Source organism: Urocitellus parryii, chromosome 10 (assembly GCF_045843805.1).
Source record: "Urocitellus parryii isolate mUroPar1 chromosome 10, mUroPar1.hap1, whole genome shotgun sequence".
NCBI classification, from domain to species: domain Eukaryota; kingdom Metazoa; phylum Chordata; class Mammalia; order Rodentia; family Sciuridae; genus Urocitellus; species Urocitellus parryii.
In genome coordinates this window covers 88,660,041-88,667,465 of record NC_135540.1, presented here as the reverse complement: position 1 = coordinate 88,667,465, position 7,425 = coordinate 88,660,041, and the positions used below count along the sequence as shown (strand labels likewise).

The window sequence follows — 7,425 nt, the reverse complement described above, 5'->3', positions numbered from 1 at the left end:
GTGAACTAGTTTTGCAAAAAACCTTCTGACTCACATATATTATTCTAGTAAGAGAATTATTTCCTGTTCAATGTCTATATAATTAAAAACTAATTTGAACAATTTAATACATATATGTCCTATAATATATTTTAAATCACTTTAAAACATTTAACTTAAGTAGTTTTACTATAATTAAGGTAGCGATGAATTTTTCTCCTTATTAAAAAAAGAGCACATAGGCCAATTATTTATTTGATTTATTTTTTAAATGTTTCAAGTTTTTTTTTTTAGTACATTCCCAGGTTGAGAATGTTTTAACTAAAGACTAGCACTAGAAGACCACAAAACAACTAACAAATTTTAAAACTTTAGAAGATACTGAGGAGAAAAATTTTTTTACCCTTTAATTAAAATATTCTGAATCTGATTCACTGAAACTTAAGGAAAGGAATATTATAGCTATACAACCTTTGTACAAGTTATGAAAATTTAGTTTTGTAACTTTAAACTTCTTTTAGTTAGTAAGTCTCTTGAATTGTATTTGGAAAAAACAAGAAATGTGAATATATTCTTAGTATTGCATTCATTTCTGCTTTATTTGCATCTTATCTATCATTATGAGTGGAGTCACTAATATTAATTTCTGTTTCTATGTTTATATATTCTATTTGTTGCTAATTTTTGAAAAATGGATAAGCATAGATTATAGGCATTATTTTATTTTACCTTATTTTTTATTGATTTTTTTAAAAAATGACAGCGGAATGCATTACAATTCTTATTACACATATACAGCACAATTTTTTAATCTCTCTGGTTGTATATAAAATATATTGACACCAATTCATGTCTTCATATATGTACTTTGGATAATGATGTCCATCACATTCCACCATCCTTGCTAATCCCCTGCCCCCTTCCTTTCCCTCCCACCCCTCTGCCCTAACTAGAATTCATCTATTCCTCTCATGCTCCCCCTCCCTACCCCACTATGAGTCAGCCTCCTTATTTCAGAGAAAACATTTGACATTTGTTATTTTGGGATTCGATAACTTCACTTAGCATTATCTTTTCCAACACCATCCATTTACCTGCAAATGCCATGATTTTGTTCTCTTTTATTACTGAGTAAAATTCCATTGTGTATATATGCCACATTTTTTTTTTTATCAATTCATCCACTGTAGGGCCTCTAGGTTGGAAAAAAAACATTGATCGAAGTATGGGAAAGCCTAAATTTATTAATATAGCCTAGAAAGTTTGCATTTTTCATTTCTTAATGTTAAGCTGAGCTGTATAGAAAGTAATGCCTGCAAAGCAACTGTTTTAACTTAGGAATGAACAAGCTCTCCAACTTGAATCCCAATGCTCTAACTTGTTATATTCTTTCTTACCAGTTAGGACTTTTTCCTCATTTGATAAGATCATCACATGGGAAGCATGGAATCATGAAATATTCAAGGTAGAAGGATCCTTAAGGATAATTTGATCCTACTTGATTCATGTGGTACAGAGATATACATAGATCTACCTGTTCAAGCCTGAAGCTAGAAATTATACTGAACTAAATGAAACTATAGAGTAAATAATCAAAAAAATTGAAGTAAATGGTTAGGAAATCTGAGTGAAAATAGACAAAAATTCCAGAGACTCAATCTAAAGTGAGAAAAGGGCAGAAAAAGGGACCCTTTCACCAAGGGAGTTTTGGGGGAAAGGAACTTAAGAGAAGGGACAAGCCAAAGACGGTGATTGTGTATGTGTGTCTAAGTGTGTGTCTTTGTGTAAATACCTAGGCAATAATGCTTTATTGAAAAGATTAGTTTAAATTAATATAAAATTGTTGTGTAAAATAAGTGTTTTCAAAATACAATTGTATAGGTACAAATTGTCTTTCAGCAAATGAGCAACCATAAGCAAAAGTATGTATTTAGATTTGGGTAGCAAACAACAGGAGATTAAGAAGTGCAGTGTAAGCTCTCTCACCCATCACAATTATTATTAGGTGGCAGTTCTTTCAATCAGCATTTTTACTCAAATATACATAGAGCTTCATTGATCACTTGAATATTTATTTTTCTTTTTTACAGTTTTATTTTCCTAGCAAAGTTAATAAATGTCAAAATCACTCAAATAATTGACTCTGTATGGATGTACTCTGAAGTCATGTAACATTTTTCTTGATAAGAATTTCACACAATGAGATTAAACATACAGTCTTTGGCCATTCACAATTATGCAACAGTGAAGGGGCAAAGTTAGAATAGAAGATTATTTTCTGAAGTACACCTTTGTAACTAATATTTCTTGATCAACACTAACTTTATTTTATTTTTTTCTGGTCAAAACAATAACAATAACATCAGCTCAACTCAAAGTGAATCAAGGACCTAGGAATTAGACCAGAAACCCTGCGCCTGATAGAAGAAAAAGTAGGCCCAAATCCTCATCATGTCGGATTAGTCCCTGACTTCCTTAATATGACTCCTATAGTCCAAGAAATAAAATCAAGAATCAATAAATGGGATGGATTCAAACTAAAAGGCTTCTTCTCAGCAAAAGAAACAATCAGTGAGGTAAAGAATGGGAGCAAATTTTTAACACACGCACCTCAGATAGAGCACTAATCTTTAGGATATATACAGGACTCAAAAAAACTTTTAACACCCCCCCCAAAAAAAAATAACCCAATCAATAAATGGGCCAAAGAAATGAACAGACACTTCTCAGAAGATGATATACAATCAATCAACAAATATATGAAAAAATGTTCAACATCTCTAGCAATTAGAGAAATGCAAATCAAAACTACTCTAAGATTTCATCTCACTCCAGTCAGAATGGCAGCTATTAAGAATACAAGTAACAAAAAGTGTTGGTGAGGATGTGGGGGTAAAGGCATACTCATACATTGCTGATGGGACTACAAATTGGTGCAATCAATTGTGCTCTATATGTGTACTATGAATTAAAATGCATTCTGCTGTCATGTATAACAAATTAGAATAAATAAATAAATTTTAAAAATAACAACAACAACAAATTGCTTTCTCATTCTTGAATGAAGCATTTTTTCCATCTCATCTCTTGCTGTATCAAAATGATAGTATTCACCTGGTTATTTTTAACGGGTTGTCTCCTTACTGCAGGCCCTCTCTGTGCTCAAGGTTCCTAATGTTAAGCATAGATAAATTGAAAAAAAAAAAAAAAAAGCAGCTCCTGAAGTGTGTCACAGGGAGACACAGGAAGAAAGAGCAGGAAAGGGGAAGGACAAGGCCATAATGCACAGAAAATAGACCAGGTGCAGCTTTGACTGTGGGCAGCTGTTGATCAGCTTAGGCTATGGATTCAAAATGTCTTTCATTTTTCTTCCACACATGGAGAAAATGGTACTATACAAATGAAGAAAATGACAATGGCTGAAAATAGAGAAGACAGTCTGTACTGTCGTTTAAAGATGACCATTGCTGCATCTGGGCTGTAGCTCGTGGCAGAGAGCTTGCCTCATATGTGTGAGGTACTGTGTTTGATCCTCAGCACCACATAAAGAAATAGACTAATAAACAGAGATAGTGTGTCTATCTACAACTAAAAAAAAATTTAAAAAATGTTACTGCTGTCATTTTCCTTCTAACAGAAAAATTATTCCAAAAGGGAATAGTTATAGAAAATCCAAGACAGGGCAAACTGGTAGGCATTTGGGCTACCTGGGGAAGGGCAGGCTTTGGGAGTAGGAACTCTGTCCAGTGACAAGGTTAGGTTCAAGGGCGTGCCTACGAAAGGACCTCAATTTCCATTGCTGAGGTGGATCTTGTACACCGGCAGACACAGAAAATGCATTAAAGTACAGAATGAAATACAAAAAGGGTGATTTCTGAACAGGTCCACTACCAATTTTCCTAAAAATTATATCCTAATTTAGTTGAGTAAAAATAGTGTACAGATTTAATTGCAGTATGAAAACTGAAGCTCACAGCTGCTTTGGTTTTCTCGATAGCATAGTAATAACAGCATTACTGGAGACCATCAAGTAAATTGGCTTGTAGTGTATGCTTCTTCAGAGTGGTTTTAAAAATTACCTAGTATGAGAACACAAAGACTTCTTAAAATTTATCCCTAAAAGTATGTTTTTAAAAAACTATTTAAATGTAGACACTTAACTCATTAGATAATGGTATTTTGCTAACAAATGCACATATGTGTATATGAAAAACGGTATTGTCATAACAGCAAAACTGGTTTTAATTGTTGTATACAAACATAAGATCAAGGAAGGTAATCACCTCCACATGGTGTGATTTGACAAGTAAAGAGTTTTTAGCCAAGTCAGCACACCTTTTTATATTGCTAGATATATGTTTCTACCACACAGGAACATTGTAAGTCTGAGTGTTCTAGATATTAATCATGAATGACTGTCAACGTAATTATTAGTTAGGCCAGATAAATCAAAGGAATTAAAAATGTACTATATGTTCTCACTGATTCTTAGAAATCAGTTTTAACATTGGTGATTAGTTAAGGAAGAAGAAATTGAAAATGAAGAAAATATAAATTGTAGCCATGGTGAAACACAAATGTTTAAAGTATATATAGCAGGAAAAAAATAAAACAAGCAAAACAAAACAAAAACAAAAAACCAACCCACCATATCTAATGCTAAAAAGAAAAAAAATAAATTTCAGTCATAGGAAAATGTGGATGGGCACCTGTCCAACAATCTCATGAAAACTCAGAGCTCTAGCAGCACTCATTTAGGGTGTTTTCTTCTTCCTTAGTGTGTGGTATCCCAGGTCCCCACCTGGCCATCCCTGCCCTGCATCTAGAGTGCCTGCATCCTTGCAATCACCTTTTTTGTGGTAGCAGAGCTCAGCTTCCTTTCCAGCAATATGTGGTTTTTATTCAGGCTGTAGTTCTCCACTTTGCTGCCTCCTCTTTTGAGCCTCACAGAATGGAGGTTTTGTGGTGAAGGCCCTGGCTCACTCACTGGAGATCCAGGATGTGGGTGATGCAAATTGTTCTCAGCTCCAGAAAGATGTGTTCTGAGTTCTCCACCTCCACAGTACCCATGGGTGGAAGTGGCCTCTGATTTTCTTGCCCTTGGTTTCTATCAACTGATTGGATCCAACCTCAGAGGGCAGGAAACTGACTTTAAGTCTAGTCTTCTCCTTAAAATATTTATGTTCATTGGACTCTACACCAGGTGAATAATGGATCTTGGTGCTTTGTTCTTCAATTCCTCCAGCAACCTGTTGTTTTTTCAACCGCTCCAGTTCCTTTAGAGTGAGAGTGGGGGCTGTTGCAATGACTGGCACAGCTTATTGTGCAGTGTCTTCATAAATGTCACTTCTAAGGGCTTAACTTTCCAAATGGTGAAATAAGACAAAAGCCTCAATAGTCTAGGTTATGAGTGATGTGCTATTGACTCAAGGCCCTCTTGTCATGCAGGTACCCTTTACACTCTCATCAATGTAGGAGATAATCATCTTAAAATAATTTCTGCTGTCGATGGCATCACCATAGCTGGGTATGTTCACCAGTGTAAGGCAAATCTTGAGTCCCACCTGAGGACCTTCCAATCTCAACAGTTGAAACTGCAATTTGGATAGTTCTTTCAACTTTCTGTGCAGTCCCAGGTATGATTTTTTTCTGGGAAGAGATCAGTAAGAAATTGGTTGTAGATGATAATTAATTTCCTAGACTTGAACACCATTATTATGAACACTTTTTACCCCCACTCATTTTCCATGAACTTGATTGGGACTATTGCAAGTCTAACACAATCATTTCTGGATATATAAGTTGAGCTAATTACTACTTAGACATCTTTCATAATGTTTCCTCTCTCTGTGGATCAGTTAAAGAAGAGGTAAATATTGACTACGCCATGGGCTCGCCCCTCTATCTTGTTTTTTATGATGTAAACTTTTCTCTTTCTCATCTCTAATGATACCTTCAGCAAATTCTATATTTCTCACTAATTCAAGTGGATATTTTGGAGGCATTGATGGCTTATGGGAGTGACGTGGGCAAAAATTATGTTTGGATTACAATTTTTATTTGCAATGGAAAAGCCTGTATAAGTTTATATATTTTGGGAAATTGGCTTATTTTTAATTAGGACATATATCTCCATAAGTGAATATGAAATTAAAATTTTTATTATATTTCCATTAGTTAGATTCTTAGATCTTTTACTTTTCTACTCTTCTGTAATTTTAGAAAATACTCAGGCCATTCATGATAGGTGGGGTTTGCATATGTCCATTGTATCTTGAATGAATGCTAGCAAAAGATCCTCCTTTCTCCTGTCTCCTCTCTTAATAAATACAAATTTCCTGTTTTTTGGAATGACTATAAGTTGTTTTTGGAAAGTCCCTTAAAATATCAAGGATATTATTAGATATTGTTGCCATATTTCATGACTACTTGGGAGCAAGCCTGGTTTGAATGACTCTGTGAGAAGCTTGAGGAATCCCAGGGTGGATGGAAGGTATAAGTTTAAGGTTATGATTTAGGTGGTAAGGAAGTGAGACTAGTCCAATGAGATACATCATGTTCTTCCAATCAGTGCCTTTTCCATTTTGTCAAAATGAATGAAAAACAAAGGACAAAAGGAAGAAAGGCTCAGGTTTAATTTCTAGTTATATTTGCTTTTCAATTGGGGCATTTTTTTTCTCTTCTAAGTTATTATTACACAATTATACTTTCCAAATAAAGTAGTTTTCTTAACTACTCTCTATTTTTAGACCTCTCCTATAAACATGAGAAAACATTAAAAAATCATTGGAGCTATTTTTTCTATTAAGGTAGAAACTATACTCTCTAAACTCTTACATTAAGTATTTGCATTACCTTCATGCCAAAGTTCTTTGATGATTTACTAAATATAGAGTTTAAAAATGTGAAGAATAAGGTATTTAGAAATAACCAACAATGATGTGGCTTTATTACTCTCAGAACAGAATGTACATGTAGAATTCTTGCCAGGGTTTTCAGAGGAAAAAAACAGGAATTCTTACTTTGATTATCTACAAAAGGCAAATATTCAGATGTTTCTTATTAACTAAGATGAATGTTAAGTATGCATATAGTGTTAAGAATTAAGTATTTTAATTTCTCAATTATTTATTAATTATTAATAAGATACATATTTAAACATCATATTGGTAGTGTTAAGGAAAGGTATTATCATTTTATATTTTCAAGTTATTGGATCTTCATTAAATACAGGAAAATCAATTTAAAGTTCCTACTCTATCATAATAAATCTTTTTTTAAAGGCTTTTGATATTTGTCAATGTATTGAATAATATCTTATTACAATACTAAGTAGATAGATATTATTCTTTTTGTTTGTTAAATGAAAAAAACGTGTAAAGTATATGTGTGAGTGACAAAGGCCCAAATTTGTGAATTAGTAATATGAATATATTCAGTGATGAG

At 33.5% G+C, this 7,425-nt stretch overlaps 1 pseudogene; it reads right to left on the bottom strand.

The window, feature by feature from the left end:
- Positions 1-4,733: 4,733 nt before the first annotated feature.
- LOC113192425 (septin-2 pseudogene) lies at positions 4,734-5,692 on the bottom strand (annotated as a pseudogene).
- Positions 5,693-7,425: the final 1,733 nt, after the last annotated feature.